The 27,983-nt window shown below is 43.8% G+C and overlaps 11 non-coding genes across 11 annotated transcripts; all 11 read right to left on the bottom strand.

Moving 5' to 3' along the window:
• Window positions 1–2,196: 2,196 nt before the first annotated feature.
• On the bottom strand, window positions 2,197–2,269 carry TRNAF-GAA (transfer RNA phenylalanine (anticodon GAA)). Its single transcript has one exon. It is a non-coding gene; the product is annotated as a tRNA-Phe (tRNA).
• A 2,501-nt stretch (window positions 2,270–4,770) lies between these two features.
• On the bottom strand, window positions 4,771–4,843 carry TRNAF-GAA (transfer RNA phenylalanine (anticodon GAA)). Its single transcript has one exon. It is a non-coding gene; the product is annotated as a tRNA-Phe (tRNA).
• Window positions 4,844–11,862: 7,019 nt separating this feature from the next.
• Window positions 11,863–11,935, bottom strand: TRNAF-GAA (transfer RNA phenylalanine (anticodon GAA)). The gene has a single exon. It is a non-coding gene; the product is annotated as a tRNA-Phe (tRNA).
• A 1,539-nt stretch (window positions 11,936–13,474) lies between these two features.
• TRNAF-GAA (transfer RNA phenylalanine (anticodon GAA)) lies at window positions 13,475–13,547 on the bottom strand. Its single transcript has one exon. It is a non-coding gene; the product is annotated as a tRNA-Phe (tRNA).
• Window positions 13,548–16,375: 2,828 nt separating this feature from the next.
• TRNAF-GAA (transfer RNA phenylalanine (anticodon GAA)) lies at window positions 16,376–16,448 on the bottom strand. The gene has a single exon. It is a non-coding gene; the product is annotated as a tRNA-Phe (tRNA).
• Window positions 16,449–19,603: 3,155 nt separating this feature from the next.
• Window positions 19,604–19,676, bottom strand: TRNAF-GAA (transfer RNA phenylalanine (anticodon GAA)). Its single transcript has one exon. It is a non-coding gene; the product is annotated as a tRNA-Phe (tRNA).
• A 2,825-nt stretch (window positions 19,677–22,501) lies between these two features.
• On the bottom strand, window positions 22,502–22,574 carry TRNAF-GAA (transfer RNA phenylalanine (anticodon GAA)). Its single transcript has one exon. It is a non-coding gene; the product is annotated as a tRNA-Phe (tRNA).
• Window positions 22,575–23,148: 574 nt separating this feature from the next.
• TRNAF-GAA (transfer RNA phenylalanine (anticodon GAA)) lies at window positions 23,149–23,221 on the bottom strand. The gene has a single exon. It is a non-coding gene; the product is annotated as a tRNA-Phe (tRNA).
• A 1,858-nt stretch (window positions 23,222–25,079) lies between these two features.
• TRNAF-GAA (transfer RNA phenylalanine (anticodon GAA)) lies at window positions 25,080–25,152 on the bottom strand. The gene has a single exon. It is a non-coding gene; the product is annotated as a tRNA-Phe (tRNA).
• Window positions 25,153–26,367: 1,215 nt separating this feature from the next.
• Window positions 26,368–26,440, bottom strand: TRNAF-GAA (transfer RNA phenylalanine (anticodon GAA)). The gene has a single exon. It is a non-coding gene; the product is annotated as a tRNA-Phe (tRNA).
• Window positions 26,441–26,691: 251 nt separating this feature from the next.
• Window positions 26,692–26,764, bottom strand: TRNAF-GAA (transfer RNA phenylalanine (anticodon GAA)). Its single transcript has one exon. It is a non-coding gene; the product is annotated as a tRNA-Phe (tRNA).
• Window positions 26,765–27,983: the final 1,219 nt, after the last annotated feature.

Below are 27,983 nucleotides of genomic sequence, written 5' to 3' on the forward strand. Positions count from 1 at the left end.
CTGAGCTATTTCGGCAGACGGGAGAAGAGTGACCGCGGGATTTAACAGCTCTTGCGTTTCGGTAAAATCGCTTTATTAGAGCTGTTGCACAATATTACATGTCTTTCACGCTGTTCCGGTTCTTTTGCAACGCCTACTGCCGCGATGCAATCTGAATCAGCATTTCTTTATCAAGCATGTGTGTTCACCTGCGTAACCGTTTCACTCGTTAGAATTATTGCAAAATACTTGTATACCGACAGATTTAACAAATCGTGCTTTAGACGCCGAAACCCGGGATCGAGCCAAGGACCTTTAGATGTTCAGTTTAACGCTCTCCTAACTGAGCTATTTCGACAGACGGGAGAAGAGTGACAGCGGGATTTAACAGTTCTTGCGTTTCGGTAAAATCGCTTTATTAGAGCTGTTGCACATTATTACACGTCTTTCACGCTGTTCCGATTCTTTTGCAACGCCTACTGCCGCGATGCAATCTGAATCAGCATTTCTTCATCAAGCATGTGTGTTTACCTGCGTAACTGTTTCACTCGTTAGAATTATTGGGAAATACTTCTATACCGACAGATTCAACAAAAAAGTGCTTTGGACCCCGAAACCCGGGATCGAGCCAAGGACCTTTAGATGTTCAGTGTAACGCTCTCCCAACTGAGCTATTTCGGCAGACGGGAGAAGAGTGACCGCGGGATTTAACAGTTCTTGCGTTTCGGTAAAATCGCTTTATTAGAGCTGTTGCTTTTACTACATGTCTTTCACGTTGTTCCGGTTCTTTTGCAACGCCTACTGCCGCGATGCAATCTGAATCAGCATTTCTTTATCAAGCATGTGTGTTCACCTGCGTAACCGTTTCACTCGTTAGAATTAATGCAAAATACATGTATACCGACAGATTTAACAAAAAAGTGCTTTGCACGCCGAAACCAGGGATCGAGCCAAGGACCTTTATTTGTTCAGTTTAACGCTCTCCGTACTGAGCTATTTCGGCAGACGGGAGAAGAGTGACCGCGGGATTTAACAGTTCTTGCGTTTCGGTAAAATCGCTTTATTAGAGCTGTTGCACAATATTGCATGTCTTTCACGCTCTTCCGGTTCTTTTGCAACGCCTACTGCCGCGATGCAATCTGAATCAGCATTTCTTTATCAAGCATATGTGTTTACCTGCGTAACCGTTTCACTCGTTAGAAATATTGCGAAACACTTGTATACGGACAGATCTAACAAAAAAGTGCTTTGGACGCCGAAACCCGGGATCGAGCCAAGGAACTTTAGATGTTCAGTTTAACGCTCTCCTTACTGAGCTATTTTGGCAGACGGGAGAAGAGTGACCGCGGGATTTAACAGTTCTTGCGTTTCGGTAAAATCGCTTTATTAGAGCTGTTGCACAATATTACATGTCTTTCACGCTGTTCCGGTTCTTTTGCAACGCCTACTGCCGCTATGCAATCTGAATCAGCATTTCTTTATCAAGCATGTGTGTTCACCTGCGTAACCGTTTCACTCGTTAGAATTATTGCAAAATACTTGTATACCGACAGATTTAACAAATCGTGCTTTAGACGCCGAAACCCGGGATCAAGCCAAGGACCTTTAAATGCTCAGTTTAACGCTCTCCCAACTGAGCTATTTCAGCAGACGGGAGAAGAGTGACAGCGGGATCTAACAGTTTTTGCGCTTCGGTAAAACCGCTTTAATAGAGCTGTTGCACATTACTACATGTCTTTCACGCTGTTCTGGTTCTTTTGCAACGCTACTGCCGGATTCAATCTGAATCGGCATTTCTTTATCAAGCATGTTTGTTCACCTGCGTAACCGTTTCACTCGTTAGAATTATTGCAAAATACTTGTATACCGACCGATTTAACACAAAAGTGCTTTGGACGCCGAAACCCGGGATCGAGCCAAGGACCTTTAGATGTTCAGTTAAACGCTCTCCTAACTGAGCTATTTCGACAGACGGGAGAAGAGTGACAGCGGGATTAACAGTTCTTGCGTTTCGGTAAAACTGCTTTATTATAGCTGTAGCACATCATTACATGTCTTTAACGCTGTTCCGGTTCTTTTGCAACGCCTACTGCCGCGATGCAATCTGAATAGGCATTTCTTCATCAAGCATGTATGTTCACCTTCGTAACCGTTTCACTCGTTAGAATTATTGCAAAATACTTGTATACCGACAGATTTAACAAATCGTGCTTTGGACGCCGAAACCCGGGATTGAGCCAAGGACCTCTAGATGTTCAGTTTAACGCTCTCCCAACTGAGCTATTTCAGCAGACGGGAGAAGAGTGACAGCGGGATCTATCAGTTCTTGCGCTTCGGTAAAACCGCTTTGTTAGAGCTGTTGCACATGTCTACATGTCTTTCACGCTGTTCCGGTTGTTTTGCAACGCCTACTGCCGAATTCAATCTGAATCAGCATTTCTTTATCAAGCATGTGTGTTCACCTGCGTAAGCGTTTCACTCGTTAGAATTATTGCAAAATACTTGTATACCGACAGAGTTAACACAAAAGTGCTTTGGACGCCGAAACCCGAATCGAGCCAAGGACCTTTAGATGTTCAGTTAAACGCTCTCCTAACTGAGCTATTTCGACAGACGGGAGAAGAGTGACAGCGGGATTAACAGTTCTTGCGTTTCGGTAAAACTGCTTTATTAGAGCTGTTGCACATCATTACATGTCTTTAACGCTGTTCCGGTTCTTTTGCAACGCCTGCTGCCGCGATGCAATCTGAATAAGCATTTCTTCATCAAGCATGTATGTTCACCTGCGTAACCGTTTCACTCGTTAGAATTATCGCAAAATACTTGTATACCAAAAGATTTAACAAATCGTGCTTTGGACGCCGAAACCCGGGCTCGAGCCAAGGACCTTCAGATGTTAAGTTTAGCGCTCTCCCAACTGAGCTATTCCAGCAGACGGGAGAAGAGTGATTGCGGGATTTAACAGTTCTTGCGTTTCGGTAAAATCGCTTTATTAGAGCTGTTGCACATTATTACACGTCTTTCACGCTGTTCCAATTCTTTTGCAACGCCTACTGCCGCGATGCAATCTGAATCAGCATTTCTTCATCAAGCATGTGTGTTTACCTGCGTAACTGTTTCAATCGTTAGAATTATTGGGAAATACTTCTATACCGACAGATTCAACAAAAAAGTGCTTTGGACCCCAAAACCCGGGATCGAGCCAAGGACCTTTAGATGTTCAGTGTAACGCTCTCCCAACTGAGCTATTTCGGCAGACGGGAGAAGAGTGACCGCGGGATTTAACAGTTCTTGCGTTTCGGTAAAATCGCTTTATTAGAGCTGTTGCTCTTACTACATGTCTTTCACGTTGTTCCAGTTCTTTTGCAACGCCTACTGCCGCGATGCAATCTGAATCAGCATTTCTTTATCAAGCATGTGTGTTCACCTGCGTAACCGTTTCACTCGTTAGAATTAATGCAAAATACATGTATACCGACAGATTTAACAAAAAAGTGCTTTGCACGCCGAAACCAGGGATCGAGCCAAGGACCTTTATTTGTTCAGTTTAACGCTCTCCGTACTGAGCTATTTCGGCAGACGGGAGAAGAGTGACCGCGGGATTTAACAGTTCTTGCGTTTCGGTAAAATCGCTTTATTAGAGCTGTTGCACAATATTGCATGTCTTTCACGCTCTTCCGGTTCTTTTGCAACGCCTACTGCCGCGATGCAATCTGAATCAGCATTTCTTTATCAAGCATATGTGTTTACCTGTGTAACCGTTTCACTCGTTAGAATTATTGCGAAATACTTGTATACGGACAGATCTAACAAAAAAGTGCTTTGGACGCCGAAACCCGGGATCGAGCCAAGGAACTTTAGATGTTCAGTTTAACGCTCTCCTTACTGAGCTATTTTGGCAGACGGGAGAAGAGTGACCGCGGGATTTTACAGTTCTTGCGTTTCGGTAAAATCACTTTATTAGAGCTGTTGCACAATATTACATGTCTTTCACGCTGTTCCGGTTCTTTTGCAACGCCTACTGCAGCGATGCAATCTGAATCAGCATTTCTTTATTAAGCATGTGTGTTCACCTGCGTAACCGTTTCACTCGTTAGAATTATTGCAAAATACTTGTATACCAACAGATTTAACAAATCGTGCTTTAGACGCCGAAACCCGGGATCAAGCCAAGGACCTTTAGATGCTCAGTTTAACGCTCTCCCAACTGAGCTATTTCAGCAGACGGGAGAAGAGTGACAGCGGGATCTAACAGTTTTTGCGCTTCGGTAAAACCGCTTTAATAGAGCTGTTGCACATTACTACATGTCTTTCACGCTGTTCTGGTTCTTTTGCAACGCTACTGCCGGATTCAATCTGAATCGGCATTTCTTTATCAAGCATGTTTGTTCACCTGCGTAACCGTTTCACTCGTTAGAATTATTGCAAAATACTTGTATACCGACCGATTTAACACAAAAGTGCTTTGGACGCCGAAACCCGGGATCGAGCCAAGGACCTTTAGATGTTCAGTTTAACGCTCTCCTAACTGAGCTATTTCGACAGACGGGAGAAGAGTGACAGCGGGATTAACAGTTCTTGCGTTTCGGTAAAACTGCTTTATTAGAGCTGTTGCACATCATTACATGTCTTTAACGCTGTTCCGGTTCTTTTGCAACGCCTACTGCCGCGATGCAATCTGAATAAGCATTTCTTCATCAAGCATGCATGTTCACCTGCGTAACCGTTTCACTCGTTAGAATTATTGCAAAATACTTGTATACCGACAGATTTAACAAATCGTGCTTTGGACGCCGAAACCCGGGATTGAGCCAAGGACCTCTAGATGTTCAGTTTAACGCTCTCCCAACTGAGCTATTTCAGCAGACGGGAGAAGAGTGACAGCGGGATCTAACAGTTCTTGCGTTTCGGTAAAACCGCTTTGTTAGAGCTGTTGCACATGTCTACATGTCTTTCACGCTGTTCCGGTTGTTTTGCAACGCCTACTGCCGAATTCAATCTGAATCAGCATTTCTTTATCAAGCATATGTGTTTACCTGCGTAACTGTTTCACTCGTTAGAATTATTGCGAAATACTTGTATACCGACAGATCTAACAAAAAACTGCTTTGGACGCCGAAACCCGGGATCGAGCCAAGGACCTTTAGATGTTACGTTTAACGCTCTCCTTACTGAGCTATTTCGGCAGACGGGAGAAGAGTGACCGCGGGATTTAACAGTTCTTGCGTTTCGGTAAAATCGCTTTATTAGAGCTGTTGCACAATATTACATGTCTTTCACGCTGTTCCGGTTCTTTTGCAACGCCTACTGCCGCGATGCAATCTGAATCAGCATTTCTTTATCAAGCATGTGTGTTCACCTGCGTAACCGTTTCACTCGTTAGAATTATTGCAAAATACTTGTATACCGACAGATTTAACAAATCGTGATTTAGACGCCGAAACCCGGGATCGAGCCAAGGACCTTTAGATGTTCAGTTTAACGCTCTCCTAACTGAGCTATTTCGACAGACGGGAGAAGAGTGACAGCGGGATTTAACAGTTCTTGCGTTTCGGTAAAACTGCTTTATTAGAGCTGTTGCACATCATTACATGTCTTTAACGCTGTTCCGGTTCTTTTGCAACGCCTACTGCTGCGATGCAATCTGAATCAGCATTTCTTTATCAAGCATGTGTGTTCACCTGCGTAACCGTTTCGCTCGTTAGAATTATTGCAAAATACTTATATACCGAGAGATTTAACACAAAAGTGCTTTGGACGCCGAAACCCGGGATCGAGCCAAGCACCTTTAGGTGTTCAGTTTAACGCTCTCCTTACTGAGCAATTTCAGCAGGCGGGAGAAGAGTGACAGCGGGATCTAACAGTTCTTGCGTTTCGGTAAAATCGCTTTATTAGAGCTGTTGCACAATATTACATGTCTTTCACGCTGTTCCGGTTCTTTTGCAACGCCTACTGCCGCGATGCAATCTGAATAAGCATTTCTTCGTAAAGCATGTGTGTTCACCTGCGTAACCGTTTCACTCGTAAGAATTATTGCAAAATACTTGTATACCGACAGATTTAACAAATCGTGCTTTGGACGCCGAATCCCGGGACCGAGCCAAGGACCTTTAGATGTTCAGTTTAACGCTCTCCCAACTGAGCTATTTCAGCAGACGGGAAAAGAGTGACAGCGGGATTTAACAGTTCTTGCCTTTCGGTAAAACGGCTTTATTAGAGCTGTTGCACAATATAACATGTCTTTAACGCTGTTCCGGTTCTTTTGCAACGCCTACTGCCGCGATGCAATCTGAATAAGCACTTCTTCATCAAGCATGTGTGTTCACCTGCGTCACCGTTTCACTCGTTAGAATTATTGCAAAATACTTGTATACCGACTAATTTAACAAAAAAGTGCTTTGGACGCCGAAACCCGGGATCGAGCCAAGGACCTTTAGATGTTCACTTTAACGCTCTCCCTACTGAGCTAACTAGGCAGATGGGAGAAGAGTGACAGCGGGATTTAACAGTTCTTGCGTTTCGGCAAAACAGCTTTATTAGAGCTGTTGCACATTATTACATGTCTTTCAACGCTGTTCCTGTTCTTTTGCGACACCTACTGCCGAATTCAATCTGAATCAGCATTTCTTTATCAAGCATGTGTGTTCACCTGCGTAAGCGTTTCACTCGTTAGAATTATTGCAAAATACTTGTATACCGACAGAGTTAACACAAAAGTGCTTTGGACGCCGAAACCCGGGATCGAGCCAAGGACCTTTAGATGTTCAGTTTAACGCTCTCCTAACTGAGCTATTTCGACAGACGGGAGAAGAGTGACAGCGGGATTTAACAGTTCTTGCGTTTCGGTAAAACTGCTTTATTAGAGCTGTTGCACATCATTACATGTCTTTAACGCTGTTCCGGTTCTTTTGCAACGCCTACTGCCGCGATGCAATCTGAATCAGCATTTCTTTATCAAGCATATGTGTTTACCTGCGTAACTGTTTCACTCGTTAGAATTATTGCGAAATACTTGTATACCGACAGATCTAACAAAAAAGTGCTTTGGACGCCGAAACCCGGGATCGAGCCAAGGACCTTTAGATGTTACGTTTAACGCTCTCCTTACTGAGCTATTTCGGCAGACGGGAGAAGGGTGACCGCGGGATTTAACAGTTCTTGCGTTTCGGTAAAATCGCTTTATTAGAGCTGTTGCACAATATTACATGTCTTTCACGCTGTTCCGGTTCTTTTGCAAAGCCTACTGCCGCGATGCAATCTGAATCAGCATTTCTTTATCAAGTATGTGTGTTCACCTGCGTAACCGTTTCACTCGTTAGAATTATTGCAAAATACTTGTATACCGACAGATTTAACAAATCGTGCTTTAGACGCCGAAACCCGGGATCGAGCCAAGGACCTTTAGATGTTCAGTTTAACGCTCTCCTAACTGAGCTATTTCGACAGACGGGAGAAGAGTGACAGCGGGATTTAACAGTTCTTGCGTTTCGGTAAAACTGCTTTATTAGAGCTGTTGCACATCATTACATGTCTTTAACGCTGTTCCGCTTCTTTTGCAACGCCTACTGCCGCGATGCAATCTGAATAAGCATTTCTTCATCAAGCATGTATGTTCACCTGCGTAACCGTTTCACTCGTTAGAATTATTGCAAAATACTTGTATACCAACAGATTTAACAAATCGTGCTTTGGACGCCGAAACCCGGGATCGAGCCAAGGACCTTCAGATGTTAAGTTTAGCGCTCTCCCAACTGAGCTATTCCAGCAGACGGGAGAAGAGTGATTGCGGGATTTAACAGTTCTTGCGTTTCGGTAAAATCGCTTTATTAGAGCTGTTGCACATTATTACATGTCTTTCACGCTGTTCCAGTTCTTTTGCAACGCCTACTGCCGCGATGCAATCTGAATCAGCATTTCTTTATCAAGCATGTGTGTTCACCTGCGTAACCGTTTCACTCGTTAGAAGTATTGCAAAATACTTGTATACCGACAGATTTAACACAAAAGTGCTTTGGACGCCGAAACCCGGGATCGAGCCAAGGACCTTTAGATGTTCAGTTTAACGCTCTCCTTACTGAGCTATTCCAGCAGACGGGAGAAGAGTGATTGCGGGATCTAACAGTTCTTGCGTTTCGGTAAAATCGCTTTATTAGAGCTGTTGCACAATATTACATGTCTTTCACGCTGTTCCGGTTCTTTTGCAACGCCTACTGCCGCGATGCAATCTGAATCAGCATTTCTTTATCAAGCATGTGTGTTCACCTGCGTAACCGTTTCAATCGTTAGAATTATTGGGAAATACTTCTATACCGACAGATTCAACAAAAAAGTGCTTTGGACCCCAAAACCCGGGATCGAGCCAAGGACCTTTAGATGTTCAGTGTAACGCTCTCCCAACTGAGCTATTTCGGCAGACGGGAGAAGAGTGACCGCGGGATTTAACAGTTCTTGCGTTTCGGTAAAATCGCTTTATTAGAGCTGTTGCTCTTACTACATGTCTTTCACGTTGTTCCAGTTCTTTTGCAACGCCTACTGCCGCGATGCAATCTGAATCAGCATTTCTTTATCAAGCATGTGTGTTCACCTGCGTAACCGTTTCACTCGTTAGAATTAATGCAAAATACATGTATACCGACAGATTTAACAAAAAAGTGCTTTGCACGCCGAAACCAGGGATCGAGCCAAGGACCTTTATTTGTTCAGTTTAACGCTCTCCGTACTGAGCTATTTCGGCAGACGGGAGAAGAGTGACCGCGGGATTTAACAGTTCTTGCGTTTCGGTAAAATCGCTTTATTAGAGCTGTTGCACAATATTGCATGTCTTTCACGCTCTTCCGGTTCTTTTGCAACGCCTACTGCCGCGATGCAATCTGAATCAGCATTTCTTTATCAAGCATATGTGTTTACCTGTGTAACCGTTTCACTCGTTAGAATTATTGCAAAATACTTGTATACTGACCGAATTAACACAAAAGTGCTTTGGACGCCGAAACCCGGGATCGAGCCAAGGACATTTACATGTTCAGTTTACCGCTTTCCCAACTTAGCTATTTCGGCAGACGGGAGAAGAGTGACAGCGGGATTTAACAGTTCTTGCCTTTCGGTAAAACGGCTTTATTAGAGCTGTTGCACAATATAACATGTCTTTAACGCTGTTCCGGTTCTTTTGCAACGCCTACTGCCGCGATGCAATCTGAATAAGCACTTCTTCATCAAGCATGTGTGTTCACCTGCGTCACCGTTTCACTCGTTAGAATTATTGCAAAATACTTGTATACCGACTAATTTAACAAAAAAGTGCTTTGGACGCCGAAACCCGGGATCGAGCCAAGGACCTTTAGATGTTCACTTTAACGCTCTCCCTACTGAGCTATTTCAGCAGACGGGAGAAGAGTGACAGCGGGATTTAACAGTTCTTGCGTTTCGGCAAAACAGCTTTATTAGAGCTGTTGCACATTATTACATGTCTTTCAACGCTGTTCCTGTTCTTTTGCGACACCTACTGCCGCGATGCAATCTGAATCAGCATTTCTTTATCAAGCATGTGTGTTCACCTGCGTAAGCGTTTCACTCGTTAGAATTATTGCAAAATACTTGTATACCGACAGAGTTAACACAAAAGTGCTTTGGACGCCGAAACCCGAATCGAGCCAAGGACCTTTAGATGTTCAGTTTAACGCTCTCCTAACTGAGCTATTTCGACAGACGGGAGAAGAGTGACAGCGGGATTTAACAGTTCTTGCGTTTCGGTAAAACTGCTTTATTAGAGCTGTTGCACATCATTACATGTCTTTAACGCTGTTCCGGTTCTTTTGCAACGCCTACTGCCGCGATGCAATCTGAATAAGCATTTCTTCATCAAGCATGTATGTTCACCTGCGTAACCGTTTCACTCGTTAGAATTATTGCAAAATACTTGTATACCAAAAGATTTAACAAATCGTGCTTTGGACGCCGAAACCCGGGCTCGAGCCAAGGACCTTCAGATGTTAAGTTTAGCGCTCTCCCAACTGAGCTATTCCAGCAGACGGGAGAAGAGTGATTGCGGGATTTAACAGTTCTTGCGTTTCGGTAAAATCGCTTTATTAGAGCTGTTGCACATTATTACACGTCTTTCACGCTGTTCCGATTCTTTTGCAACGCCTACTGCCGCGATGCAATCTGAATCAGCATTTCTTCATCAAGCATGTGTGTTTACCTGCGTAACTGTTTCAATCGTTAGAATTATTGGGAAATACTTCTATACCGACAGATTCAACAAAAAAGTGCTTTGGACCCCGAAACCCGGGATCGAGCCAAGGACCTTTAGATGTTCAGTGTAACGCTCTCCCAACTGAGCTATTTCGGCAGACGGGAGAAGAGTGACCGCGGGATTTAACAGTTCTTGCGTTTCGGTAAAATCGCTTTATTAGAGCTGTTGCTCTTACTACATGTCTTTCACGTTGTTCCAGTTCTTTTGCAACGCCTACTGCCGCGATGCAATCTGAATCAGCATTTCTTTATCAAGCATGTGTGTTCACCTGCGTAACCGTTTCACTCGTTAGAATTAATGCAAAATACATGTATACCGACAGATTTAACAAAAAAGTGCTTTGCACGCCGAAACCAGGGATCGAGCCAAGGACCTTTATTTGTTCAGTTTAACGCTCTCCGTATTGAGCTATTTCGGCAGACGGGAGAAGAGTGACCGCGGGATTTAACAGTTCTTGCGTTTCGGTAAAATCGCTTTATTAGAGCTGTTGCACAATATTGCATGTCTTTCACGCTCTTCCGGTTCTTTTGCAACGCCTACTGCCGCGATGCAATCTGAATCAGCATTTCTTTATCAAGCATATGTGTTTACCTGCGTAACCGTTTCACTCGTTAGAATTATTGCGAAATACTTGTATACGGACAGATCTAACAAAAAAGTGCTTTGGACGCCGAAACCCGGGATCGAGCCAAGGAACTTTAGATGTTCAGTTTAACGCTCTCCTTACTGAGCTATTTTGGCAGACGGGAGAAGAGTGACCGCGGGATTTACAGTTCTTCCGTTTCGGTAAAATCACTTTATTAGAGCTGTTGCACAATATTACATGTCTTTCACGCTGTTCCGGTTCTTTTGCAACGCCTACTGCCGCGATGCAATCTGAATCAGCATTTCTTTATCAAGCATGTGTGTTCACCTGCGTAACCGTTTCACTCGTTAGAATTATTGCAAAATACTTGTATACCAACAGATTTAACAAATCGTGCTTTAGACGCCGAAACCCGGGATCAAGCCAAGGACCTTTAGATGCTCAGTTTAACGCTCTCCCAACTGAGCTATTTCAGCAGACGGGAGAAGAGTGACAGCGGGATCTAACAGTTTTTGCGCTTCGGTAAAACCGCTTTAATAGAGCTGTTGCACATTACTACATGTCTTTCACGCTGTTCTGGTTCTTTTGCAACGCTACTGCCGGATTCAATCTGAATCGGCATTTCTTTATCAAGCATGTTTGTTCACCTGCGTAACCGTTTCACTCGTTAGAATTATTGCAAAATACTTGTATACCAACCGATTTAACACAAAAGTGCTTTGGACGCCGAAACCCGGGATCGAGCCAAGGACCTTTAGATGTTCAGTTTAACGCTCTCCTAACTGAGCTATTTCGACAGACGGGAGAAGAGTGACAGCGGGATTAACAGTTCTTGCGTTTCGGTAAAACTGCTTTATTAGAGCTGTTGCACATCATTACATGTCTTTAACGCTGTTCCGGTTCTTTTGCAACGCCTACTGCCGCGATGCAATCTGAATAAGCATTTCTTCATCAAGCATGCATGTTCACCTGCGTAACCGTTTCACTCGTTAGAATTATTGCAAAATACTTGTATACCGACAGATTTAACAAATCGTGCTTTGGACGCCGAAACCCGGGATTGAGCCAAGGACCTCTAGATGTTCAGTTTAACGCTCTCCCAACTGAGCTATTTCAGCAGACGGGAGAAGAGTGACAGCGGGATCTAACAGTTCTTGCGCTTCGGTAAAACCGCTTTGTTAGAGCTGTTGCACATGTCTACATGTCTTTCACGCTGTTCCGGTTGTTTTGCAACGCCTACTGCCGAATTCAATCTGAATCAGCATTTCTTTATCAAGCATGTGTGTTCACCTGCGTAAGCGTTTCACTCGTTAGAATTATTGCAAAATACTTGTATACCGACAGAGTTAACACAAAAGTGCTTTGGACGCCGAAACCCGGGATCGAGCCAAGGACCTTTAGATGTTCAGTTTAACGCTCTCCTAACTGAGCTATTTCGACAGACGGGAGAAAAGTGACAGCGGGATTTAACAGTTCTTGCGTTTCGGTAAAACTGCTTTATTAGAGCTGTTGCACATCATTACATGTCTTTAACGCTGTTCCGGTTCTTTTGCAACGCCTACTGCCGCGATGCAATCTGAATCAGCATTTCTTTATCAAGCGTATGTGTTTACCTGCGTAACTGTTTCACTCGTTAGAATTATTGCGAAATACTTGTATACCGACAGATCTAACAAAAAAGTGCTTTGGACGCCGAAACCCGAGATCGAGCCAAGGACCTTTAGATGTTACGTTTAACGCTCTCCTTACTGAGCTATTTCGGCAGACGGGAGAAGAGTGACCGCGGGATTTAACAGTTCTTGCGTTTCGGTAAAATCGCTTTATTAGAGCTGTTGCACAATATTACATGTCTTTCACGCTGTTCCGGTTCTTTTGCAACGCCTACTGCCGCGATGCAATCTGAATCAGCATTTCTTTATCAAGCATGTGTGTTCACCTGCGTAACCGTTTCACTCGTTAGAATTATTGCAAAATACTTGTATACCGACAGATTTAACAAATCGTGCTTTAGACGCCGAAACCCGGGATCGAGCCAAGGACCTTTAGATGTTCAGTTTAACGCTCTCCTAACTGAGCTATTTCGACAGACGGGAGAAGAGTGATAGCGGGATTTAACAGTTCTTGCGTTTCGGTAAAACTGCTTTATTAGAGCTGTTGCACATCATTACATGTCTTTAACGCTGTTCCGGTTCTTTTGCAACGCCTACTGCCGCGATGCAATCTGAATAAGCATTTCTTCATCAAGCATGTATGTTCACCTGCGTAACCGTTTCACTCGTTAGAATTATTGCAAAATACTTGTATACCAACAGATTTAACACAAAAGTGCTTTGGACGCCGAAACCCGGGATCGAGCCAAGCACCTTTAGATGTTCAGTTTAACGCTCTCCTAACTGAGCTATTTCGACAGACGGGAGAAAAGTGACAGCGGGATTTAACAGTTCTTGCGTTTCGGTAAAACTGCTTTATTAGAGCTGTTGCACATCATTACATGTCTTTAACGCTGTTCCGGTTCTTTTGCAACGCCTACTGCCGCGATGCAATCTGAATAAGCATTTCTTCATCAAGCATGCATGTTCACCTGCGTAACCGTTTCACTCGTTAGAATTATTGCAAAATACTTGTATACCGACAGATTTAACAAATCGTGCTTTGGACGCCGAAACCCGGGATTGAGCCAAGGACCTCTAGATGTTCAGTTTAACGCTCTCCCAACTGAGCTATTTCAGCAGACGGGAGAAGAGTGACAGCGGGATCTAACAGTTCTTGCGCTTCGGTAAAACCGCTTTGTTAGAGCTGTTGCACATGTCTACATGTCTTTCACGCTGTTCCGGTTGTTTTGCAACGCCTACTGCCGAATTCAATCTGAATCAGCATTTCTTTATCAAGCATGTGTGTTCACCTGCGTAAGCGTTTCACTCGTTAGAATTATTGCAAAATACTTGTATACCGACAGAGTTAACACAAAAGTGCTTTGGACGCCGAAACCCGGGATCGAGCCAAGGACCTTTAGATGTTCAGTTTAACGCTCTCCTAACTGAGCTATTTCGACAGACGGGAGAAAAGTGACAGCGGGATTTAACAGTTCTTGCGTTTCGGTAAAACTGCTTTATTAGAGCTGTTGCACATCATTACATGTCTTTAACGCTGTTCCGGTTCTTTTGCAACGCCTACTGCCGCGATGCAATCTGAATCAGCATTTCTTTATCAAGCATATGTGTTTACCTGCGTAACTGTTTCACTCGTTAGAATTATTGCGAAATACTTGTATACCGACAGATCTAACAAAAAAGTGCTTTGGACGCCGAAACCCGAGATCGAGCCAAGGACCTTTAGATGTTACGTTTAACGCTCTCCTTACTGAGCTATTTCGGCAGACGGGAGAAGAGTGACCGCGGGATTTAACAGTTCTTGCGTTTCGGTAAAATCGCTTTATTAGAGCTGTTGCACAATATTACATGTCTTTCACGCTGTTCCGGTTCTTTTGCAACGCCTACTGCCGCGATGCAATCTGAATCAGCATTTCTTTATCAAGCATGTGTGTTCACCTGCGTAACCGTTTCACTCGTTAGAATTATTGCAAAATACTTGTATACCGACAGATTTAACAAATCGTGCTTTAGACGCCGAAACCCGGGATCGAGCCAAGGACCTTTAGATGTTCAGTTTAACGCTCTCCTAACTGAGCTATTTCGACAGACGGGAGAAGAGTGATAGCGGGATTTAACAGTTCTTGCGTTTCGGTAAAACTGCTTTATTAGAGCTGTTGCACATCATTACATGTCTTTAACGCTGTTCCGGTTCTTTTGCAACGCCTACTGCCGCGATGCAATCTGAATAAGCATTTCTTCATCAAGCATGTATGTTCACCTGCGTAACCGTTTCACTCGTTAGAATTATTGCAAAATACTTGTATACCAACAGATTTAACACAAAAGTGCTTTGGACGCCGAAACCCGGGATCGAGCCAAGCACCTTTAGATGTTCAGTTTAACGCTCTCCTAACTGAGCTATTTCGACAGACGGGAGAAAAGTGACAGCGGGATTTAACAGTTCTTGCGTTTCGGTAAAACTGCTTTATTAGAGCTGTTGCACATCATTACATGTCTTTAACGCTGTTCCGGTTCTTTTGCAACGCCTACTGCCGCGATGCAATCTGAATAAGCATTTCTTCATCAAGCATGTATGTTCACCTGCGTAACCGTTTCACTTGTTAGAATTATTGCAAAATACTTGTATACCAAAAGATTTAACAAATCGTGATTTGGACGCCGAAACCCGGGCTCGAGCCAAGGACCTTCAGATGTTAAGTTTAGCGCTCTCCCAACTGAGCTATTCCAGCAGACGGGAGAAGAGTGATTGCGGGATTTAACAGTTCTTGCGTTTTGGTAAAATCGCTTTATTAGAGCTGTTGCACATTATTACACGTCTTTCACGATGTTCCGATTCTTTTGCAACGCCTACTGCCGCGATGCAATCTGAATCAGCATTTCTTCATCAAGCATGTGTGTTTACCTGCGTAACTGTTTCACTCGTTAGAATTATTGGGAAATACTTCTATACCGACAGATTCAACAAAAAAGTGCTTTGGACCCCGAAACCCGGGATCGAGCCAAGGACCTTTAGATGTTCAGTGTAACGCTCTCCCAACTGAGCTATTTCGGCAGACGGGAGAAGAGTGACCGCGGGATTTAACAGTTCTTGCGTTTCGGTAAAATCGCTTTATTAGAGCTGTTGCTCTTACTACATGTCTTTCACGTTGTTCCGGTTCTTTTGCAACGCCTACTGCCGCGATGCAATCTGAATCAGCATTTCTTTATCAAGCATGTGTGTTCACCTGCGTAACCGTTTCACTCGTTAGAATTAAAGCAAAATACATGTATACCGACAGATTTAACAAAAAAGTGCTTTGCACGCCGAAACCAGGGATCGAGCCAAGGACCTTTATTTGTTCAGTTTAACGCTCTCCGTACTGAGCTATTTCGGCAGACGGGAGAAGAGTGACCGCGGGATTTAACAGTTCTTGCGTTTCGGTAAAATCGCTTTATTAGAGCTGTTGCACAATATTGCATGTCTTTCACGCTCTTCCGGTTCTTTTGCAACGCCTACTGTCGCGATGCAATCTGAATCAGCATTTCTTTATCAAGCATATGTGTTTACCTGCGTAACCGTTTCACTCGTTAGAATTATTGCAAAATACTTGTATACCGACCGATTTAACACAAAAGTGCTTTGGACGCCGAAACCCGGGATCGAGCCAAGGACCTTTAGATGTTCAGTTTAACGCTCTCCTAACTGAGCTATTTCGACAGACGGGAGAAGAGTGACAGCGGGATTAACAGTTCTTGCGTTTCGGTAAAACTGCTTTATTAGAGCTGTTGCACATCATTACATGTCTTTAACGCTGTTCCGGTTCTTTTGCAACGCCTACTGCCGTGATGCAATCTGAATAAGCATTTCTTCATCAAGCATGTATGTTCACCTGCGTAACCGTTTCACTCGTTAGAATTATTGCAAAATACTTGTATACCGACAGATTTAACAAATCGTGCTTTGGACGCCGAAACCCGGGATTGAGCCAAGGACCTCTAGATGTTCAGTTTAACGCTCTCCCAACTGAGCTATTTCAGCAGACGGGAGAAGAGTGACAGCGGGATCTAACAGTTCTTGCGCTTCGGTAAAACCGCTTTGTTAGAGCTGTTGCACATGTCTACATGTCTTTCACGCTGTTCCGGTTGTTTTGCAACGCCTACTGCCGAATTCAATCTGAATCAGCATTTCTTTATCAAGCATGTGTGTTCACCTGCGTAAGCGTTTCACTCGTTAGAATTATTGCAAAATACTTGTATGCCGACAGAGTTAACACAAAAGTGCTTTGGACGCCGAAACCCGGGATCGAGCCACGGACCTTTAGATGTTCAGTTTAACGCTCTCCTAACTGAGCTATTTCGACAGACGGGAGAAGAGTGACAGCGGGATTTAACAGTTCTTGCGTTTCGGTAAAACTGCTTTATTAGAGCTGTTGCACATCATTACATGTCTTTAACGCTGTTCCGGTTCTTTTTCAACGCCTACTGCCGCGATGCAATCTGAATCAGCATTTCTTTATCAAGCATATGTGTTTACCTGCGTAACTGTTTCACTCGTTAGAATTATTGCGAAATACTTGTATACCGACAGATCTAACAAAAAAGTGCTTTGGACGCCGAAACCCGGGATCGAGCCAAGGACCTTAATGTGTTACGTTTAACGCTCTCCTTACTGAGCTATTTCGGCAGACGGGAGAAGAGTGACCGCGGGATTTAACAGTTCTTGCGTTTCGGTAAAATCGCTTTATTAGAGCTGTTGCACAATATTACATGTCTTTCACGCTGTTCCGGTTCTTTTGCAACGCCTACTGCCGCGATGCAATCTGAATCAGCATTTCTTTATCAAGCATGTGTGTTCACCTGCGTAACCGTTTCACTCGTTAGAATTATTGCAAAATACTTGTATACCGACAGATTTAACAAATCGTGCTTTAGACGCCGAAACCCGGGATCGAGCCAAGGACCTTTAGATGTTCAGTTTAACGCTCTCCTAACTGAGCTATTTCGACAGACGGGAGATGAGTGACAGCGGGATTTAACAGTTCTTGCGTTTCGGTAAAACTGCTTTATTAGAGCTGTTGCACATCATTACATGTCTTTAACGCTGTTCCGGTTCTTTTGCAACGCCTACTGCCGCGATGCAATCTGAATAAGCATTTCTTCATCAAGCATGTATGTTCACCTGCGTAACCGTTTCACTCGTTAGAATTATTGCAAAATACTTGTATACCAACAGATTTAACAAATCGTGCTTTGGACGCCGAAACCCGGGATCGAGCCAAGGACCTTCAGATGTTAAGTTTAGCGCTCTCCCAACTGAGCTATTCCAGCAGACGGGAGAAGAGTGATTGCGGGATTTAACAGTTCTTGCGTTTCGGTAAAATCGCTTTATTAGAGCTGTTGCACATTATTACATGTCTTTCACGCTGTTCCAGTTCTTTTGCAACGCCTACTGCCGCGATGCAATCTGAATCAGCATTTCTTTATCAAGCATGTGTGTTCACCTGCGTAACCGTTTCACTCGTTAGAAGTATTGCAAAATACTTGTATACCGACAGATTTAACACAAAAGTGCTTTGGACGCCGAAACCCGGGATCGAGCCAAGGACCTTTAGATGTTCAGTTTAACGCTTTCCTTACTGAGCAATTTCAGCAGGCGGGAGAAGAGTGACAGCGGGATCTAACAGTTCTTGCGTTTCGGTAAAATCGCTTTATTAGAGCTGTTGCACAATATTACATGTCTTTCACGCTGTTCCGGTTCTTTTGCAACGCCTACTGCCGCGATGCAATCTGAATCAGCATTTCTTTATCAAGCATGTGTGTTCACCTGCGTAACCGTTTCGCTCGTTAGAATTATTGCAAAATACTTATATACCGAGAGATTTAACACAAAAGTGCTTTGGACGCCGAAACCCGGGATCGCGCCAAGCACCTTTAGGTGTTCAGTTTAACGCTCTCCTTACTGAGCAATTTCAGCAGGCGGGAGAAGAGTGACAGCGGGATCTAACAGTTCTTGCGTTTCGGTAAAATCGCTTTATTAGAGCTGTTGCACAATATTACATGTATTTCACGCTGTTCCGGTTCTTTTGCAACGCCTACTGCCGCGATGCAATCTGAATAAGCATTTCTTCGTAAAGCATGTGTGTTCACCTGCGTAACCGTTTCACTCGTAAGAATTATTGCAAAATACTTGTATACCGACAGATTTAACAAATCGTGCTTTGGACGCCGAATCCCGGGATCGAGCAGAGGACCTTTAGATGTTTAGTTTAACGCTCTCCCAACTGAGCTATTTCGGCCGACGGGAGACGAGTGACAGCGGGATTTAACAGTTCTTGCCTTTCGGTACAACCGCTTTATTAGAGCTGTTGCACATTATAACATCTCTTTAACGCTGTTCCGGTTCTTTTGCAACGCCTACTGCTGCGATGGAATCTGAATAAGCACTTCTTCATCAAGCATGTGTGTTCACCTGCGTAACCGTTTCACTCGTTAGAATTATTGCAAAATACTTGTATACCGACTAATTTAACAAAAAAGTGCTTTGGACGCCGAAACCCGGGATCAAGCCAAGGACATTTAGATGTTCAGTTAAACGCTCTCACAACTGAGCTATTTCGGCAGACGGGAGAAGAGTGACAGCGGGATTTAACAGTTCTTGCCTTTCGGTAAAACCGCTTTATTAGAGCTGTTGCACAATATAACATGTCTTTAACGCTGTTCCGGTTCTTTTGCAACGCCTACTGCCGCGATGCAATCTGAATAAGCACTTCTTCATCAAGCATGTGTGTTCACCTTGCGTCACCATTTCACTCGTTAGAATTATTGCAAAATACTTGTATACCGACTAATTTAACAAAAAAGTGCTTTGGACGCCGAAACCCGGGATCGAGCCAAGGACCTTTAGATGTTCACTTTAACGCTCTCCCTACTGAGCTATCTCGGCAGGTGGGAGAAGAGTGACAGCGGGATTTAACAGTTCTTGCGTTTCGGCAAAACAGCTTTATTAGAGCTGTTGAACATTATTACATGTCTTTCAACGCTGTTCCTGTTCTTTTGCGACACCTACTGCCGCGATGCAATCTGAATCAGCATTTCTTTATCAAGCATGTGTGTTTACCTGCGTAACCGTTTCACTCGTTAGAATTATTGCGAAATACTTGTATACCGACAGATTTAACAAAAAAGTGCTTTGGACGCCGAAACCCGGGATCGAGCCAAGGACCTTTAGATGTTCAGTTTAACGCTCTCCCAACTGAGCTATTTCGGCACCCGGGAGATGAGTGACAGCGGGATTTAACAGTTCTTTCGTTTCGGTAAAATCAGTTTATTAGAGCTGTTGCACATTATTACATGTCTTTCACGCTGTTCCGGTTCTTTTGCAACGCCTACTGCCGCGATGCAATCTGAATCAGCATTTTTTTCAAGCATGTGTGTTCACCTGCGTAACCAATTCACTCGTTAGAATTATTGCAAAATACTTGTATACCGACAGATTTAACAAATCGTGCTTTGGACGCCGAAACCCGGGATCGAGTCAAGGACCTTTAGATGTTCAGTTTCCCGCTCTCCACACTGAGCTATTTCGGCAGACGGGAGAAGAGTGACAGCGGGATTGAACAGTTCTTGCGTTTCGGTAAAACATCTTTATGAGAGCTGTTGCACATTATTACATGTCTTTAACGCTGTTCTGGTTCTTTTGCAACGCCTACTGCCGCGATGCAAACTGAATAAGCATTTCTTCATCAAGCATGTGTGTTCACCTACGTAACCGTTTCACTCGTTAGAATTATTGCAAAATACTTGTATACCGACAAATTATCAAATCGTGCTTTGGACGCCGAAACCCGGGATCGAGCCAAGGACCTTTAGATGTTCAGTTTACACTCTCCCAACTGAGCTATTTCAGCAGACGGGAGAAGAGTGACAGCGGGATCTAACAGTTCTTGCGCTTCGGTAAAATTGCTTTATTAGTGCTGTTGCACATTACTACATGTCTTTCACGTTGTTCCGGTTCTTTTGCAACGCCTACTGCCGCGATGCAATCTGAATCAGCATTTCTTTATCAAGCATGTGTGTTCACCTGCGTAACCGTTTCACACGTTACACTTAATGCAAAATACTTGTATACGGATAGATTTAACACAGAAGTGCTTTGGACGCCGAAACCCGGCATCGAGCAGAGGACCTTTAGATGTTTAGTTTAACGCTCTCCCACCTGAGCTATTTCGGCCGACAGAAGACGAGTGACAGCGGGATTTAACAGTTCTTGCCTTTCGGTAAAACCGCTTTATTAGAGCTGTTGCACATTACTACATGTCTTTCACGCGGTTCCGGTTCTTTTGCAACGCCTACTGCCGGATTCAATCTGAATTAGCATTTCTTTATCAAGCATGTGTGTTCACCTGCGTAACCGTTTCACTCGTTAGACTTAATGCAAAATACTTGTATACCGATAGATTTAACACAGAAGTGCTTTGGACGCCGAAACCCGGGATCGAGCAGAGGACCTTTAGATGTTTAGTTTAACGCTCTCCCAACTGAGCTATTTCGGCCGACGGGAGACGAGTGACAGCGGGATTTAACAGTTCTTGCCTTTCGGTAAAACCGCTTTATTAGAGCTTTTGCATATTACTACATGTCTTTCATGCTGTTCCGGTTCTTTTGCAACGCCTACTGCCGCGATGCAATCTGAATCAGCCTTTCTTTATCAAGCATGTGTGTTCACCTGCGTAAGCGTTTCACTCGTTAGAAGTATTGCAAAATACTTGTATACCGACTAATTTAACAAAGAAGTGCTTTGGACGCCGAAACCCGGGATCAAGCCAAGGACATTTAGATGTTCAGTTAAACGCTCTCACAACTGAGCTATTTCGGCAGATGGGAGAAGAGTGACAGCGGGATTTAACAGTTCTTGCGTTTCGGCAAAACCGCTTTATTAGAGCTGTTGCACATTATTACATGTCTTTCACGCTGTTCCGGTTCTCTTGCGACGCCTACTGCCGCGATGCAATCTGAATCAGCATTTCTTTATCAAGCATGTGTGTTCACCTGCGTAACCGTTTCACTCGTTAGAATTATTGCAAAATACTTGTATACTGACCGATTTGACACAAAAGTGCTTTGGACGCCGAAACCCGGGATCGAGCCAAGGACTTTTACATGTTCAGTTTACCGCTCTCCCAACTGAGCTATTTCGGCAGACGGGAGAAGAGTGACAGCGGGATTTAACAGTTCTTGCCTTTCGGTAAAACCGCTTTATTAGAGCTGTTGCACATTATAACATGTCTTTAACGCTGTTCCGGTTCTTTTGCAATGCCTACTGCCGCCATGCAATCTGAATAAGCACTTCTTCATCAAGCTTGTGTGTTCACCTGCGTCACCGTTTGACTCCTTAGAATTATTGCAAAATACTATACCGACTAATTTAACAAAAAAGTGCTTTGGACGCCGAAACCCGGGATCGAGCCAACGACCTTTAGATGTTCACTTTAACGCTCTCCCTACTGAGCCATTTCGGAAGACGGGAGAAGAGTGACAGCGGGATTTAACAGTTCTTGCGTTTCGGTAAAACCGCTTTATTAGAGCTGTTGCATATTATTACATGTCTTTCACGCTGTTCCAGTTCTTTTGCAACGCCTCATGCCGCGATGCAAACTGAATCAGCATTTCTTTATCAAGCATGTGTGTTTACCTGCGTAACCGTTTCACTCGTTAGAATTATTGGGAAATACTTGTATACCGACAGATTTAACAGAAAAGTGCTTTGGACGCTGAAACGCGGGATCGAGACAAGGACCTTTAGATGTTCAGTTTAACGCTCTCCCAACTGAGCTATTTCAGCAGACGGGAGGAGAGTGACAGCGGGATCTAACAGTTCTTGCGCTTCGGTAAAAACCGCTTTATTAGAGCTGTTGCACATTACTACATGTCTTTCACGCTGTTCCGGTTCTTTTGCAACGCCTACTGCCGCGATGCAATCTGAATCAGCATTTCTTTATCATGCATGTGTGTTCACCTGCGTAACCGTTTCACTCGTTAGAATTATTGCGAAATACTTGTATACCGACAGATTTTACAAAAAAGTGCTTTAGACGCCGAAACCCGGGATCGAGCCAAGGACCTTAAGATGTTCAGTTTAACGCTCTCCCAACTGAGCTATTTCGGCAGACGGGAGAAGAGTTACCGCGGGATTTAACAGTTCTTGCGTTTCGGTAAAATCGCTTTATTAGAGCTGTTGCACATTACTACATGTCTTTCACGTTGTTCCGGTTCTTTTGCAACGCCTACTACCGCGATGCAATCTGAATCAGCATTTCTTTATCAAGCATAAGTGTTCACCTGCGTAACCGTTTCACTCGTTAGAATTAATGCAAAATACTTGTATACCGACTAATTTAACAAAAAAGTGCTTTGGACGCCGAAACCCGGGATCGAGCCAAGGACCTTTAGATGTTCACTTTAACGCACTCCCTACTGAGCTATCTCGGCAGGTGGGAGAAGAGTGACAGCGGGATTTAACAGTTCTTGCGTTTCGGCAAAACAGCTTTATTAGAGCTGTTGCACATTATTACATGTCTTTCAACGCTGTTCCTGTTCTTTTGCGACACCTACTGCCGCGATGCAATCTGAATCAGCATTTCTTTATCAAGCATGTGTGTTTACCTGCGTAACCGTTTCACTCGTTAGAATTATTGCGAAATACTTGTATACCGACAGATTTAACAAAAAAGTGCTTTGGACGCCGAAACCCGGGATCGAGCCAAGGACCTTTAGATGTTCAGTTTAACGCTCTCCCAACTGAGCTATTTCGGCACCCGGGAGATGAGTGACAGCGGGATTTAACAGTTCTTTCGTTTCGGTAAAATCAGTTTATTAGAGCTGTTGCACATTATTACATGTCTTTCACGCTGTTCCGGTTCTTTTGCAACGCCTACTGCCGCGATGCAATCTGAATCAGCATTTTTTTCAAGCATGTGTGTTCACCTGCGTAACCAATTCACTCGTTAGAATTATTGCAAAATACTTGTATACCGACAGATTTAACAAATCGTGCTTTGGAGGCCGAAACCCGGGATCGAGTCAAGGACCTTTAGATGTTCAGTTTACCGCTCTCCACACTGAGCTATTTCGGCAGACGGGAGAAGAGTGACAGCGGGATTGAACAGTTCTTGCGTTTCGGTAAAACATCTTTATGAGAGCTGTTGCACATTATTACATGTCTTTAACGCTGTTCTGGTTCTTTTGCAACGCCTACTGCCGCGATGCAAACTGAATAAGCATTTCTTCATCAAGCATGTGTGTTCATCTACGTAACCGTTTCACTCGTTAGAATTATTGCAAAATACTTGTATACCGACAAATTATCAAATCGTGCTTTGGACGCCGAAACCCGGGATCGAGCCAAGGACCTTTAGATGTTCAGTTTACGCTCTCCCAACTGAGCTATTTCAGCAGACGGGAGAAGAGTGACAGCGGGATCTAACAGTTCTTGCGCTTCGGTAAAATTGCTTTATTAGTGCTGTTGCACATTACTACATGTCTTTCACGTTGTTCCGGTTCTTTTGCAACGCCTACTGCCGCGATGTAATCTGAATCAGCATTTCTTTATCAAGCATGTGTGTTCACCTGCGTAACCGTTTCACTCGTTAGACTTAATGCAAAATACTTGTATACGGATAGATTTAACACAGAAGTGCTTTGGACGCCGAAACCCGGGATCGAGCAGAGGACCTTTAGATGTTTAGTTTAACGCTCTCCCAACTGAGCTATTTCGGCCGACAGAAGACGAGTGACAGCGGGATTTAACAGTTCTTGCCTTTCGGTAAAACGGCTTTATTAGAGCTGTTGCACATTACTACATGTCTTTCACGCGGTTCCGGTTCTTTTGCAACGCCTACTGCCGGATTCAATCTGAATTAGCATTTCTTTATCAAGCATGTGTGTTCACCTGCGTAACCGTTTCACTCGTTAGACTTAATGCAAAATACTTGTATACCGATAGATTTAACACAGAAGTGCTTTGGACGCCGAAACCCGGGATCGAGCAGAGGACCTTTAGATGTTTAGTTTAACGCTCTCCCAACTGAGCTATTTCGGCCGACGGGAGACGAGTGACAGCGGGATTTAACAGTTCTTGCCTTTCGGTAAAACCGCTTTATTAGAGCTTTTGCATATTACTACATGTCTTTCATGCTGTTCCGGTTCTTTTGCAACGCCTACTGCCGCGATGCAATCTGAATCAGCCTTTCTTTATCAAGCATGTGTGTTCACCTGCGTAAGCGTTTCACTCGTTAGAAGTATTGCAAAATACTTGTATACCGACTAATTTAACAAAGAAGTGCTTTGGACGCCGAAACCCGGGATCAAGCCAAGGACATTTAGATGTTCAGTTAAACGCTCTCACAACTGAGCTATTTCGGCAGATGGGAGAAGAGTGACAGCGGGATTTAACAGTTCTTGCGTTTCGGCAAAACCGCTTTATTAGAGCTGTTGCACATTATTACATGTCTTTCACGCTGTTCCGGTTCTCTTGCGACGCCTACTGCCGCGATGCAATCTGAATCAGCATTTCTTTATCAAGCATGTGTGTTCACCTGCGTAACCGTTTCACTCGTTAGAATTATTGCAAAATACTTGTATACTGACCGATTTGACACAAAAGTGCTTTGGACGCCGAAACCCGGGATCAAGCCAAGGACCTTTAGATGTTCAGTTTAACGCTCTCCCAACTGAGCTATTTCGGCAGACGGGAGAAGAGTTACCGCGGGATTTAACAGTTCTTGCGTTTCGGTAAAACATCTTTATGAGAGCTGTTGCACATTATTACATGTCTTTAACGCTGTTCCGGTTCTTTTGCAATGCCTACTGCCGCCATGCAATCTGAATAAGCACTTCTTCATCAAGCTTGTGTGTTCACCTGCGTCACCGTTTGACTCCTTAGAATTATTGCAAAATACTATACCGACTAATTTAACAAAAAAGTGCTTTGGACGCCGAAACCCGGGATCGAGCCAACGACCTTTAGATGTTCACTTTAACGCTCTCCCTACTGAGCCATTTCGGAAGACGGGAGAAGAGTGACAGCGGGATTTAACAGTTCTTGCGTTTCGGTAAAATCAGTTTATTAGAGCTGTTGCACATTATTACATGACTTTCACGCTGTTCCGGTTGTTTTGCAACGCCTACTGCCGCGATGCAATCTGAATCAGCATTTTTTTATCAAGCATGTGTGTTCACCTGCGTAACCAATTCACTCGTTAGAATTATTGCGAAATACTTGTATACCGACAGATTTAACAAAAAAGTGCTTTAGACGCCGAATCCCGGGATCAAGCCAAGGACCTTTAGATGTTCAGTTTAACGCTCTCCCAACTGAGCTATTTCGGCAGACGGGAGAAGAGTTACCGCGGGATTTAACAGTTCTTGCGTTTCGGTAAAACATCTTTATGAGAGCTGTTGCACATTATTACATGTCTTTAACGCTGTTATGGTTCTTTTGCAACGCCTAGTGCCGCGATGCAATCTGAATAAGCATTTCTTCATCAAGCATGTGTGTTCACCTACGTAACCGTTTCACTCGTTAGAATTATTGCAAAATACTTGTATACCGACAGATTTAACAAATCGTGCTTTGGACTCCGAAACCCGGGATCGAGCCAAGGATTTTTAGATGTTCAATTTAACGCTCTCCCAACTGAGCTGTTTCGGCAGATGGGAGAAGAGTGACAGCGGGATTTAACAGTTCTTGCGTTTCGGTAAAACCGCTTTATTAGAGCTGTTGCACATTATTACATGTCTTTCACGCTGTTCCAGTTCTTTTGCAACGCCTCATGCCGCGATGCAAACTGAATCAGCATTTCTTTATCAAGCATGTGTGTTTACCTGCGTAACCGTTTCACTCGTTAGAATTATTGGGAAATACTTGTATACCGACAGATTTAACAGAAAAGTGCTTTGGACGCTGAAACGCGGGATCGAGCCAAGGACCTTTAGATGTTCAGTTTAACGCTCTCCCAACTGAGCTATTTCAGCAGACGGGAGGAGAGTGACAGCGGGATCTAACAGTTCTTGCGCTTCGGTAAAAACCGCTTTATTAGAGCTGTTGCACATTACTACATGTCTTTCACGCTGTTCCGGTTCTTTTGCAACGCCTACTGCCGCGATGCAATCTGAATCAGCATTTCTTTATCATGCATGTGTGTTCACCTGCGTAACCGTTTCACTCGTTAGAATTATTGCGAAATACTTGTATACCGACAGATTTTACAAAAAAGTGCTTTAGACGCCGAAACCCGGGATCGAGCCAAGGACCTTTAGATGTTCAGTTTAACGCTCTCCCAACTGAGCTATTTCGGCAGACGGGAGAAGAGTTACCGCGGGATTTAACAGTTCTTGCGTTTCGGTAAAATCGCTTTATTAGAGCTGTTGCACATTACTACATGTCTTTCACGTTGTTCCGGTTCTTTTGCAACGCCTACTACCGCGATGCAATCTGAATCAGCATTTCTTTATCAAGCATGTGTGTTCACCTGCGTAACCGTTTCACTCGTTAGAATTAATGCAAAATACTTGTATACCGACAGATTTAACAAATCGTGCTTTGGACGCCGAAACCCGGGATCGAGCCAAGGACGCTTAGATGTTCAGTTTAACGCTCTCCCAACTGAGCTATTTCAGCAGACGGTAAAAGAGTGGCAGCGGGATCTAACAGTTCTTGCGCTTCGGTAAAACCGCTTTATTAGAGCTGTTGCACATTACTACATGTCTTTCACGCTGTTCCGGTTCTTTTGCAACGCCTACTGCCGGATTCAATCTGAATCAGCATTTCTTTATCAAGCATGTGTGTTCACCTGCGTAACCGTTTCACTCGTTAGAATTATTGCAAAATACTTGTCTACTGACGGATTTAACACAAAAGTGCTTTGGACGCCAAAACCCGGGATCGAGCCAGAGACTTTTAGATGTTCAGTTTAACGCTCTCCCAACTGAGCTATTTCGGCAGACGGGAGAAGAGTGACAGCGGGATTTAACAGTTCTTGCATTTTGGTAAAACCGCTTTATTAGAGCTGTTGCACATTATTACATGTCTTTCACGCTGTTCCGGTTTTTTTGCAACGCCCACTGCCGCGATGCAATCTGAATCAGCACTTTTTTATCAAGCATGTGTGTTCACCTGCGTAACCAATTAACTCGTTAGAATTATTGCAAAATACTTGTATACCGACATATTTAACAAATCGTGCTTTGGACGCCGAAACCCGGGATCGAGTCAAGGACCTTTAGATGTTCAGTTTACCGCTCTCCCAACTGAGCTATTTCGGCAGACGGGAGAAGAGTGACAGCGGCATTCAACAGTTCTTGCGTTTCGGTAAAACATCTTTATGAGAGCTGTTGCACATTATTACATGTTTTTAACGCTGTTCTGGTTTTTTTGCAACGCCTACTGCCGCGATGCAATCTGAATAAGCATTTCTTCATCAAGCATGTGTGTTCACCTACGTAACCGTTTCACTCGTTAGAATTTTTGCAAAATATTTGTATGCCGACAGATTTAACAAATCGTGCTTTGGACGCC

This window comes from Rhipicephalus microplus, chromosome X (assembly GCF_043290135.1).
Source record: "Rhipicephalus microplus isolate Deutch F79 chromosome X, USDA_Rmic, whole genome shotgun sequence".
Lineage (NCBI taxonomy): Eukaryota > Metazoa > Arthropoda > Arachnida > Ixodida > Ixodidae > Rhipicephalus > Rhipicephalus microplus.